The sequence below is a fragment of the Carcharodon carcharias genome, chromosome 3 (genome assembly GCF_017639515.1).
Source record: "Carcharodon carcharias isolate sCarCar2 chromosome 3, sCarCar2.pri, whole genome shotgun sequence".
In the NCBI taxonomy this organism is placed as follows: domain Eukaryota; kingdom Metazoa; phylum Chordata; class Chondrichthyes; order Lamniformes; family Lamnidae; genus Carcharodon; species Carcharodon carcharias.
The window spans coordinates 176,074,654-176,086,631 of record NC_054469.1 but is presented as its reverse complement, the minus strand read 5'-3'; positions in this window follow the sequence as shown (position 1 = coordinate 176,086,631).

Sequence of the window (11,978 nt, the reverse complement as noted above, 5' to 3'; positions counted from 1 at the left end):
AGGAGGTCAGGGCCTCCATCAAAGGATTGCCTTATAATGCTGCAAATGGACGAATGACCTCATCTGCTCCGCCAGGTTAAGTGAACACTCAACTATTCACACTCACCCTCACTGAATGATACAGCGGATATCAGCCTCAGTGGCAAGGGCACCATCCGTGTGGCCTATGTATAAAAGAGCTACTCAAGGTGATAAGGTGATGCCTCATAGCCCTACTGCAGTCCATCTATTCTGCAGGTAGAGGGGCCACTGTGAGTCCCTGACCCTTCCACACACAGCTTAGACACTGGCTGGGAGGGGGTGGTGGGAGAAACTAATGACATGCCTCTGACCCTTATCCTTCTATCTGCATGGGTTCACTGCTTCGGAGGATGCTGCCCCAGAATCCTTGTGGACCACATGGCACACAATCTAGTGGCTTATTTGTAAGACTGTAGGCATGAGAAAGATACCTGAACTGCATCTCCACCAACCCCCAATGAGATCGTGCAAGAGTTGGATCAAGATTTTCACCACGAGGCTCTATATAGTTTGGAGCAACCATGGTTGTTGTGAACTTCCACATCAAGTCAAATATGTTTACCCCTCCTCCCCTGCCCCACACCTTCCCCACCCCATAACCATTGACACCCCCTAGGTGCAACATTAAACCTTCTGAAGATTGCCCTTCAACCTTCCCCCATCACCAGGTGCAGGTGAATGTCCACGACCCTAACTTCCCAAGGAGCCCACCCTGTCACTGTGAACTGCCCTCCCCAATTCTGCCAACCTCCAGAATCCGCTTCTCGTTTTGCATCCCTCCAACAATCCTCAGCTCCCGCTTATCTGCCATCGCCTAACCCTCACTCTCCCATTGCCTCCTTTAGCCCTCACCATCCCTTCCTATCAACAATTCCATGAGCATGCCCCTTGAACTCCTCAATTGACACTACAGACCCATCCCTTTGAACCCCTTTCACCTCTTTCCCCCCATGTCCATTCACATCTGCACACCACTCCCAAGTCCATTCACATCTACACACCAGTCACCCCAGCCCCCACCCGCCCTCCCGTTCCATTCCACAACCCCAGCAGCATCTCCCTCTTACCCCTACTACCCCAAAATCCCCTGCCCACCTCTAGGCCTCCACACCCACCCCATCTCTTCAATCCTTGGCTTCCTGTCCAATCCACCCATCCCCACCCCCAGCACAGACCATCACTGCCCAACAGTACCTCCTGCAGTCGTCCCCCTCCACTCCTGGAAGAAGCTGCTGCTTGATGATCCACCTCCCGGGAGAAGCTGCTTCTTGATCATCCACCTCCCAGGAGAAGCTGCTGCTTGATCATCCACTTCCTGGGAGAAGCTGCTGCTTGATCATCCACTTCCTGGGAGAAGCTGCTGCTTGATCATTCACATCGGTAGAAGCTGCTGCTTGATCATCCACCTCCCGGGAGAAGCTGCTGCTTGATCATCCACCTCCCGGGAGAAGCTGGTGCTTGATCATCCACCTCCCGGGAGAAGCTGCTGCTTGATCATCCACCTCCCGGGAGAAGCTGCTGCTTGATCATCCACCTCCCGGGAGAAGCTGCTGCTTGATCATCCACCTGCTGGGAGAAGCTGCTGCTTGATCATCCACCTCCCGGGAGAAGCTGCTGCTTGATCATCCACCTCCCGGGAGAAGCTGCTGCTTGATCATCCACCTCCCGGGAGAAGCTGCTGCTTGATCATCCACCTCCCGGGAGAAGCTGCTGCTTGATCATCCACCTCCCGGGAGAAGCTGCTGCTTGATCATTCACCACCTGGTAGAAGCTGCTGCTTGATCATCCACTTCCCGGGAGAAGCTGCTGCTTGATCATCCACCTCCCGGGAGAAGCTGCTGCTTGATCATCCACTTCCCGGGAGAAGCTGCTGCTTGATCATCCACTTCCTGGGAGAAGCTGCTGCTTGATCATCCACTTCCTGGGAGAAGCTGCTGCTTGATCATCCACTTCCTGGGAGAAGCTGCTGCTTGATCATTCACCACCTGGAAGAAGCTGCTGCTTGATCATCCACCTCCCAGGAGAAGCTGCTGCTTGATCATCCACCTCCCGGGAGAAGCTGCTGCTTGATAATTCACCACCTGGTAGAAGCTGCTGCTTGATAATCCACCACCCGGAAGAAGCTGCTGCTTGATCATCCACCTCCCGGGAGAAGCTGCTGCTTGATCATCTACCTCCTGGAAGAAGCTGCTGCTTGATCATCCACCTCCTGGAAGAAGCTGCTACTTGATCATCCACTTCCTGGGAGAAGCTGCTGCTTGATCATTCACCACCTGGTAGAAGCTGCTGCTTGATCATCCACCTCCCGGGAGAAGCTGCTGCTTGATCATCCACCTCCCGGGAGAAGCTGCTGCTTGATCATCCACCTCCCGGAAGAAGCTGCTGCTTGATCATCCACCTCCCAGGAGAAGCTGCTGCTTGATCATTCACCACCTGGTAGAAGCTGCTGCTTGATCATCCACCTCCCGGGAGAAGCTGCTGCTTGATAATTCACCACCTGGTAGAAGCCGCTGCTTGATAATCCATCACCCGGAAGAAGCTGCTGCTTGATCATCCACCTCCCGGGAGAAGCTGCTGCTTGATCATCCACCTCCCGGGAGAAGCTGCTGCTTGATCATCCACCTCCCGGGAGAAGCTGCTGCTTGATCATCCACCTCCTGGAAGAAGCTGCTGCTTGATCATTCACCACCTGGTAGAAGCTGCTGCTTGATCATCCACCTCCCGGGAGAAGCTTCTGCTTGATCATCCACCTCCCGGAAGAAGCTGCTGCTTGATCATCCGCCTCCCGGGAGAAGCTGCTGCTTGATCATCCACCTCCCGGGAGAAGCTGCTGCTTGATCATCCACCTCTCGGGAGAAGCTGCTGCTTGATCATCCACTTCCTGGGAGAAGCAGCTGCTTGATCATTCACCACCTGGAAGAAGCTGCTGTTTGATCATCCACCTCCTGGGAGAAGCTGCTGCTTGATCATCCACCTCCCAGGAGAAGCTGCTGCTTGAAGATCCATTTTGTAAAAAGCTGCTGCTCGATGAAACACCTCATGGAAGTTGCTGCAGCTCGAGGATCCACCTACTGCTGCACTTGGTGTTCCAGGGACCACGGTCACTGGAGGCCTCCATCCCAATCTCAGCAGGCTGCACCAGGCCTTCTGAAGTTAAGTCCCGATATTTGCATGCCATGTTGGTCCAGATGTGTTCTGGACCACGGTGAAAACCCGCTGGCAGCGTGGATGATTGGGCAGTGGGGCGATTCCATCAGGCCTTCACCTGCATCCCATTAATGGGATGCAAAACAGTTTCACACCGGCCTCTGGTGGGAATGGTGACCCGCCATGACGGGCAGCAGTGCACATTCCCACTGTCATTTTATGCCGGCAGGAAACCAACTTTTCAGTTCCCGCTGCGTTGTCACTCCCTGCCTGTCATTAGACTTACCACGGGGGCTCCTCCATCTTGAAATATACACAGTTTATGTAAATAAAAACTCTCTCGAGTGCTATAAGCTATTGTTGATGGCATAATTCAGGTGACACCAATGTATATACTAGATATCACTTGAGAAAAATTTACCCTCCTTTTAGTGGAATGTGCAAACTCCTAAATCTTTGCCCTTAAGATCCTATATGTGACAATTTATTAGTTCTATTGCACCTTTTTCTGGTTTATCAACCTACTTGTCTTGAACAGATTTAATAACTCAATAATCCTTCCTAATAAACTAGTGGATTTTCACACTTCTACATTTCTGGATATTGCTGTCTCTCACGATTGCCTGACAGATGAACATATGAATTAGGAGTAGGAGTAGGCCACTCAGCTCCGTCATTCAATAAGGTCGTGGCTGAACTGACTGTAACCTCCCACCTACCCGGTAACCTTTTACCCCATTGTTTATCAAGAATCTACCTTTGCCTTGAAAACTTTTGAAGACCCTGCTTCCATTGCTTTTTGAAGAAAGGAGTTCCAAAGACTCACTACTGTCTGAGAGAAAAGATTTCTTCTCACCTCTGTCTTAAATGGGTGACCCCTTATTTTTAAATAGTGACCCCTTGTTCTAGGTTCTCCCACAAGAGGAAACATCCTCTCCACATCCACCCTGTTAAGTTGCCTATTACTCTTCTAAACTCCAGCGGATACAAGCCTAGCCTGGCCAACCTATCCTCATAAGGCAGCCCACCCATTCCTGGTATTAGTTTACCTTCTCTGAACTGCTTCTTATGCATTTACATCCTTCCTTAAATAAGGAGACCAATACTGTATGCAGTATTCCAGAGGTAGAACCAGTGTCCTGTACAACTGAAGCATAGCTTTCCTACTTTTATATTCAATTCCCCTCGCAATAAATGATAACATTCTATTAGCTTTCCTAATTACTTGCTGTACCTGCATACTAGCCTTTTGTGATGCGTATATAACGAAACCCAGATCCCTCTGAATCTCAGAGCTCTGCAGTCTCTCACTATTTAGATATTATGCTTTTTTATTCTTCCTGCCAAAATGGACAATTTCACATTTGCCCACATTATACTCCATTTGTCAGATCTTTGCCCACTCACTTTACCGATCTATGTTCCCTTGTAGCCTCCTTATGTCCTCTTCACAATTTACTTTCCTACCTATCTTTGTACCATCAGCAAATTTAGCATCCATATCTTCAATCACTTCATCCAAGTCATTTATATAAATTTTAAGAAGTTAAGGGCCCACCACTGATCCCTGTGGCACACCACTCATCACAAATGCCAACCAGAAAAAGACCCATTTATTGCCACCCTCTGTTTCCTGTTAGCTGGCCAATCTTCAATTCATGTCTATATATTACCCCCTATGCCATGAGCTTTCATTTTCCGCAATAACCTTTGATGTGGCACTTTATCAAATGCCTTCTGGAAATCTAAGTACAGTACATCCACTGGCTCCTCTTTATCCAGAGCATGTGACCCCTTCAAAGAACTCCAATAAATTGGTTAAACATGATTTCCCTTTCCCAAAGCCATGCTGACTCTGCTTGATTGCCTTGAATTTTTCTAAGTGCCCTGCCATTATAACATCTTTAATAATAGCTTCTAACATTTTCCCTATGACAGATGTTAGGCTAACTGGCCTGTTTTCTGTCTCACTCCCTTTTTGAATAAAGGAATTACATTTGCTATTTTCCAACCTAATGGCAACTTCCCTGAATTCAGGGAATTTTGCAAAATTAAAACCAATGCATCAATAATCTCATTAGCCATTTCTTTTAAGACCCTAGGATGAAGTCCATCAGGACTGGGGATTTCTCAGCTCGCAGCTCCAACAGTTTGCTAAGCACCACTTTCCTGAGTTCCTCCTTCCCTTCCAATTCCTGATTTACAGCTATTTTGGGGACATTATTATAATAATATAATAGGATTCTGGTGACTCCTGTACTATAAAACTGTTAAAGATGTTTTCAACCCGATGGGCTGTAACCCTGAGCACCAGGGAAGTGTATCTGGGGGGAAAAACCAAAGATGCATTGGGGAATAACTCCATCCCCTGAAGTTCCCAGATAAGGGGCGGAATTTTCTGTCCCTCTGCGTGCTAGGTGGTGGGCGTGGACAATATGGCGCGATCTGGTTAACGATGGCAGGAAGGCAGGTCACGATCGTCCACTCAGCCCCCCTTCGGTGGGCTGCATTTCCCTCCAACGGTTGACAGGAGCTCATTGGAAAACATCAGCATCTCATTAAAAGGTCATCTCGGCAGGCTCTGGACCCGATCGTCCGCTCATATTGGTGGGAAAGCATATCAACGTGCTTCACAACAGCACACAGGCGACGTGCATTTGGTGGCCTTCACTTTGGGGGAACTGAGGTGAATGAACAGCATTGTTTTCCACAGCTCACCAGGGTCGCCTGTTGCTTTGCAGGCTTCAGGGGTGTTGGGGGGCCTGGGTGAAGTGCAGCCTTGCCTCAGAGGCGACTGTTTTCGGGGGCATGGTGTCCAGGAGCACCTGCTGCCTGGCCCGGAGGTGATTGTTTTTGGGGTGATGTCTGGGGGCAACTGGTGCCTGGCCCCGGAGGTGACTGTAGTCGGGTTGGGGGTGTCTGGGGACAACTGTTGTCCTGGCGTTGGATCCCATGCAAACAATCGAGGTGGCGGGCAGGGTAGATGAGGGAAGTGGCCATGCATTAGGGACACCTGTATAAACTGACCATCCCTCTGCAACTGAGACAGTTCAGGCGCAGTGACAGTGATATGATTGGAGTCGGGCACCCAGTCTGCCAGCCCACCCAAGCAATGCACCAATGTGCCACTAAGCCCCCCCAGACATTACCCTCCACCATCCCGGCACAGACTGCGAGTCTGCAACCAGTTTACTGGACTGTACAGCAGTTGGACTGCATAGGTTGTACAATCTCCTCGCCAATGCTGGAGGCGCTCACAGCCCCTTGCAATCTCAGCATCCCACTTTGGACCAGTAACCCTCATCTCGCAGGGTGACAGGGCAGCCATGTAGTGCACTCATCTGTGGCCATCTGAGAGATGGCTAGCACTTCCCAGGAAGCGCTACAGGGTGGATTACACAGGGCCATGAAAGGATGCTAAGTACACCCATGCTAACCATGTCTCTCTCTCTTTCATGCTGCAGATGGACCACGTCAGGATCATGGATTCTGGTGACCTAGCTGTATGCTCATGGCCTACAGAGAGTGAAGAAGATGGAGGAGAGAGCGACTGTCACGCAATGGCAGGAGCAGCAACCTCAGAAAGAAGAGGCAGCAGGACCGGCAGTGAGCCATGGCTGGTCGGCACCTAGCGACACCCAGCAACTATAGACACCGCGTGTCATTCCTGCAGATGACCAAGAACCAGTGTGTCCGATGACTGTGCATGTCTAGGGACCTGGTCACTCATATCTGCCATTTACAGCAGTACTAGGTGCCAAGGGGACATGGGGGCACCCAGTGCCAGTGGCTGTGAAAATGACGGCGGTGCTCAAGTTCAATGCTAGTTACTCCTTTCAGAGTTTCACAGGTGACCTCTCTGGGATCTCATAAGCCGCCACTCACAAATGCATTCTTGAGGTCATGGATGCCATCTTTTCAAGGGCACACAACTTTGTGTGTTTTACCTGGGACTGGGACAGCCAGGGTGCAAGGGCCATTGGATTCGCTCAGATCTCAGGATTCCCACAGATGCAGGGTGAGATCGACTGCACCCAAGTGGCACTCAGGTGTCCGTTGCTACACACAGTGGACTACATCAACTGTAAGCACTTCCACTCACTGAACATGCAGCTGGTATGCACATGCTGCAGGCGTGCACATGGTTTCCATGGAGTGTGCACCACACCTACATTCTCAGTCACTCGCAGATCCCTGCAGTCTTCCAGGGTCCACAGAGACTGCAGAGTTGGCTCCTTGGGAACAAGGGCTACCAGCAGAGGCTGTGGCTGATGACACCTGTGTGGTGGCCTCAGACTGCAGCAGAGCGACAGTATAATGAAGCTCATGCTGCAGCTCACAACTTGGTAGAGCAGACCACTGGGATGCTGAAGATGTGGTTCTGGTGCCTGGACTGTTCTGGTGAAGCCCTGCAATACAGTCCGCAGAGGCTGTCACTCATCATCATTGTCTGCTGCGTCCTTTACAACCTGGTGCTCCAACGGGGTGATGAGCTGGCTGAGGAGGTAATGGAGGAGCTGGAGGTCTCCTCCAATGAGGAGGACGGCAGCGGAGATGAGGGTGAGGAGGTCCTTGGTGGTGATGATGATGATGCGGATGAGGCTCTCGCACTGGCTAGACAAGGCAGGCACGCTCAGGAGGCCCTTATAGCTCCCAGATTTGTGGAAGATGATGACGACATGCAGTGGGGTGTCCCCATAGATCCTCACATCGCAGTTGTGAATGTTAGACTCCAATCTGGCTTATGGGAATGTTCATGTCGTGGAGACACAGTGGAAGCCCTAATAGTAGCTTGATTGCAGGGGGATGATGATAACATGCGGTAAAGACACTCCATGAATCTTCACATAACCTCTGTGAATGTCTGACTCCTGTCTGGCTGAGGGCAGCTTGTTTGCCTTCCATGATCAGGGCCATCTCATAGAGATGGAGCCACGAAGCTTTAGCCGCACCCAATGCTGTGTCTGCCTTCACCACCTGAGCCCTTCAAGAGCTAGTGTACAGCATCAATGCTCGCAGATGTTGGTGCAATGGTGGCCAGCCCCACCTTAAATGTCCTGAGAGCACACAGAGAGAATGCGAGAACTATGTGGTGCCTGCCCATTACATTCTAACAGCAATGACCAGCACTGCCAAGGTGCAGGCATCAGTAATGTTTCCAGGGAGTGTGAGGCTGGTCCGTCACTGTTGTCTGAAGGCCACTCAGAGCACAAGGAAGAGCCCCTGGACTGAGACACCTGCCTCATATCTTGTGCAGAAAGGTTTCACATCCGAGTGACAAGAACATTGCTCATCAGAACAAGGAGCCACAGACAGGAGGACATTCTTGAGAGTTTACTGACAATAGCAAATGCTATGTACAAGTGACCAACACTCATGGCCAGGCTGTGCAACTGCTTTTCCTTAACTGCCCTAACCCTGCTCCCCGGACATCTACAGTGGAGGTGGAGGCAGCCTGCTGACTGCATTGCCCTGTCTGTGATGACTCTGGCAGGCATCCTCTGGAGGGCTGAGACTTGGAGAACCCCGGCCTGCTTTTGGGATCCTGCTATGTGGCAGTGGCACCCTCCTCGGCCTGTGCAGCTGGAGCTGCAGAGGTGTCATGAAGCTATTAATGTATATAATATTATTGGAAAATATTTTTCTTTTAAATTAGAGGCTTAGTCTGCCGGTGTACCTTAATTGGATTGAAGCCAGCTCATCAGAGTGCTTTGATGTGTACTAGTTTTGAGATGTAAGAGAGGTAGAGTGCATTTGCATTTTTTGAATGGAACATTCAAGAAGTGGGGTGAAATCTGGCACCCGGCTAGTAGAGACCATGAAATGTTTATATTATTAATAAAATTGGTACAATGAAGGGGATTTTATTGTTAGAAGAGGTGGAGTTCAAAGAGGCTGGTGATATGAGAATTTAATTTCAATGAGATGTGCAGGATATAACCTATAGCAATGTCAGATCAAAGCAGCTATAAGCCTACAAGTGTCTCCACAGGAACCAAAGTGAAAAGAACCTAATTTCGAATTCATAAGGTGAAAATGCTTTGCCTGACGTCTGGTTAAGTCTAAGGATGCTGTTGCCTTAAGGGAGATTAGTTTGGGAATATGTTAAAAGTTATGATAGTAGGAATTGGTAGCCATGTGCATATATTTAACTTGTATAAATTAGTAAAATGTTTCCATTTAGTTTAATACAAAACCTCTCAAAGACTAGTGGTCTGATTCCTGAATTTAGAGCTGCATCTCAAAATTACAAAAGGAAAAATATAGGTTATGACAGTTGTTTAGAGTTTCCGTCTGGGATTTTTAAATTACACAGCTTTACCAAACTGCTGTCTCATACCAGGAGGTCACATGAATAGGGGATTTGGATGGGCTGGACACTCCTGGAGTCACCTGGGTGGATGATCCTGGGTGTGCACATGCTGATCCTTCTCCTTATGGGTGCCCGAGGGCCCCTGGCTGACTTCATGAGGGGCAGGGGTAGCTAGAGTGAGATCAAGCTCCCCAGCACCCCTCTTTCATACACACTGTTGGAGCTCAGCTATGGCATCATTGATGGAGTTAAGCTCACGCAGTGGTGCAGGAGTGATGTCCTGGACCAAAGTCTCCATCCTGCCAGTGTTGACCTTGGTGCATTGCAATGCTAGCGCTATCACCTCAGCCTGAAGATAGACGAACTCCTCCATTGTGTCTTGCAATCTGAGGAGTGCAGCGGACATCCATTCCTGATCTTCCCTAGCTTGCCTTTGCAGTTCCAGCAACTGTGACATGACTGAGTCCAGAGGCTCGTCATCTGACTCAAACTCAACAGGTTCCTGGCCTCCAGCAGCCCGCTAAATGCTGGGGATCTGGGAAGTCCCTGCTGCTGTGGATCAGACTGTGCATTGTCCTCATCAGAATGTGATTGCACACCTATTCTAGAGCTAGGTCCCACTGAGGTGTGTGTCTCTGCGCAGGTGGAAGGTGTGGGTGAGCACTGTGATGGAACTTCGAGGAGGGTGCCTTCAGATTCCCCTTCAGACGTTTCTTCAGGGCTTGATTGGAGGTCCTGGGTCATGAACTCCGTCGGCTGTTTGGCAGATGTGCCTGCAAAAGAAAGGGGAGATAATTAGTGCATAGCACTGGTCTGTGAAACAACGGTGTGGTTGTCTGATGGATGTTGCATTGCTGGATCCTCACCGTCAGCACAGGACTGGTTCAGGTCATGGCCAGCCAACTGTTTGGCTCTGTTTTCAAAGTTCGTGAGGACCTTGATTTCAGACATTCCGTCACCGGTCTGCAACCTCTCTCTCTCTTGTTGTGTGCCAGCTTGTCCTGCATAGATAGAGATGGAGAAAGTATAAGCAGGACACCTGCTGGGTCAGATGATAGATGTGCCTGGCCTGGACAGGTGATGAGTGGTCCCATGGATGGGCTGAGGACAATGAAGGTGTGTGTGAGAGAGTGAATGGTGATGTCCTTTGAACTGACAGTGAGTGAGGGCCCTGTGGATATGTGCTGGGTTTGTGACTGTGTGAGTTAAGAATGATGAAGTGACTTACCCTGGCAGAACAGAAGAAATCATTCACCCTCTTGTGGCACTGGGTGGTTGTATTCTTCTGAAGGGCGTTGGCACTGAACAACACTGCCACCGCTTCCCAAGCTGGATTAGTCAGGTTGCTGCCCAAATTGCTGCGGCCAGAGCGGGGGTACAGGACATCCTGGCAGCCCTCCATGGCATCCAGCAGTCGCTTGAGGGACTGTCATTAAACCCGGGGGGCTGCCGTCATTTTTCCTTTGCTGGCCATGTCTCCCGGCAGTGGTGGTGAGCTGGTGGTGATGAGCGCTGTGCTGGTGACTGCCTTTTAAACATGGCAACTGGTGTGATGCAATGGTGAGGTGGTGGCGGGAGGGTGAATGAGAGCCCACCCGCCATGGAAACAGCATGTTTCCTGGGGATGAATAAATAATGAGGCAAGTTTGGGACAATATGGCGTGAAAACCTGCCATCGTTTTACATCATTTTACCTGTCTGCTACTGGACTTAGTGCAAATTTGGGAAAATTCCACCCAAGGATTGCAAGGCAATTGCCTGGGAAGATCAAACTTCCTTTTGGTAATTGCCCTGCACTGCAAACCACCTGAATATGCGATTTAAATTGGAAACTTCAGTTGCTTCTGATTATATTATAGCAACAGTTACCCAGAAAAAGTTAGGGGAATTCAAACTACTTCTAGCTTCTGGAAAACTACTGTATTGACCTCCCTTGACCATTCACACGAGTTCCCCCGCCCCGCATTACCATCCGCCACTACCATCCCCGAACTAAGCCCCCAAGCCTCATGGAACACTTCCCCCCACCCCCCCGCCCAAACCTGGCCCAGCCCAAACCAAACACTCCAGGCCCGAATTCTGGCTCCCCTCTACCCCAGCCCCACCAACCCAACCTAAATGGCCTACTCCTGTTCCTGCAATGCAATTTGAAAAGCAATGCATGCCAGCATTGTGAATAAGTTCAGTATGATTCAGCATTGCAGGGGTCAGGTACCAAAAAATTATACCAACTGATAAACTCAAACATAGGGTGATCCAGTTTCTAATCCCTTGTAGGTCTGGCTTGAACTGTCCTTTCAGATTTAATTCCTGCACTGGAGTGCTGCTCTGGGCTGCAATAGAGTGCTTAAGATGGAGTTTGGTGACTGAGGGAAGAGGTGAGGAGGGAACGAGGTGATCCTTTGAGTACAGTCGGGTAAGTATTTACCAGTTTTATCACTTATAGTTTTTAACGTCTTATTTTGTGGTTCGTTGTTTGTAAGGGTTATATTCTGTA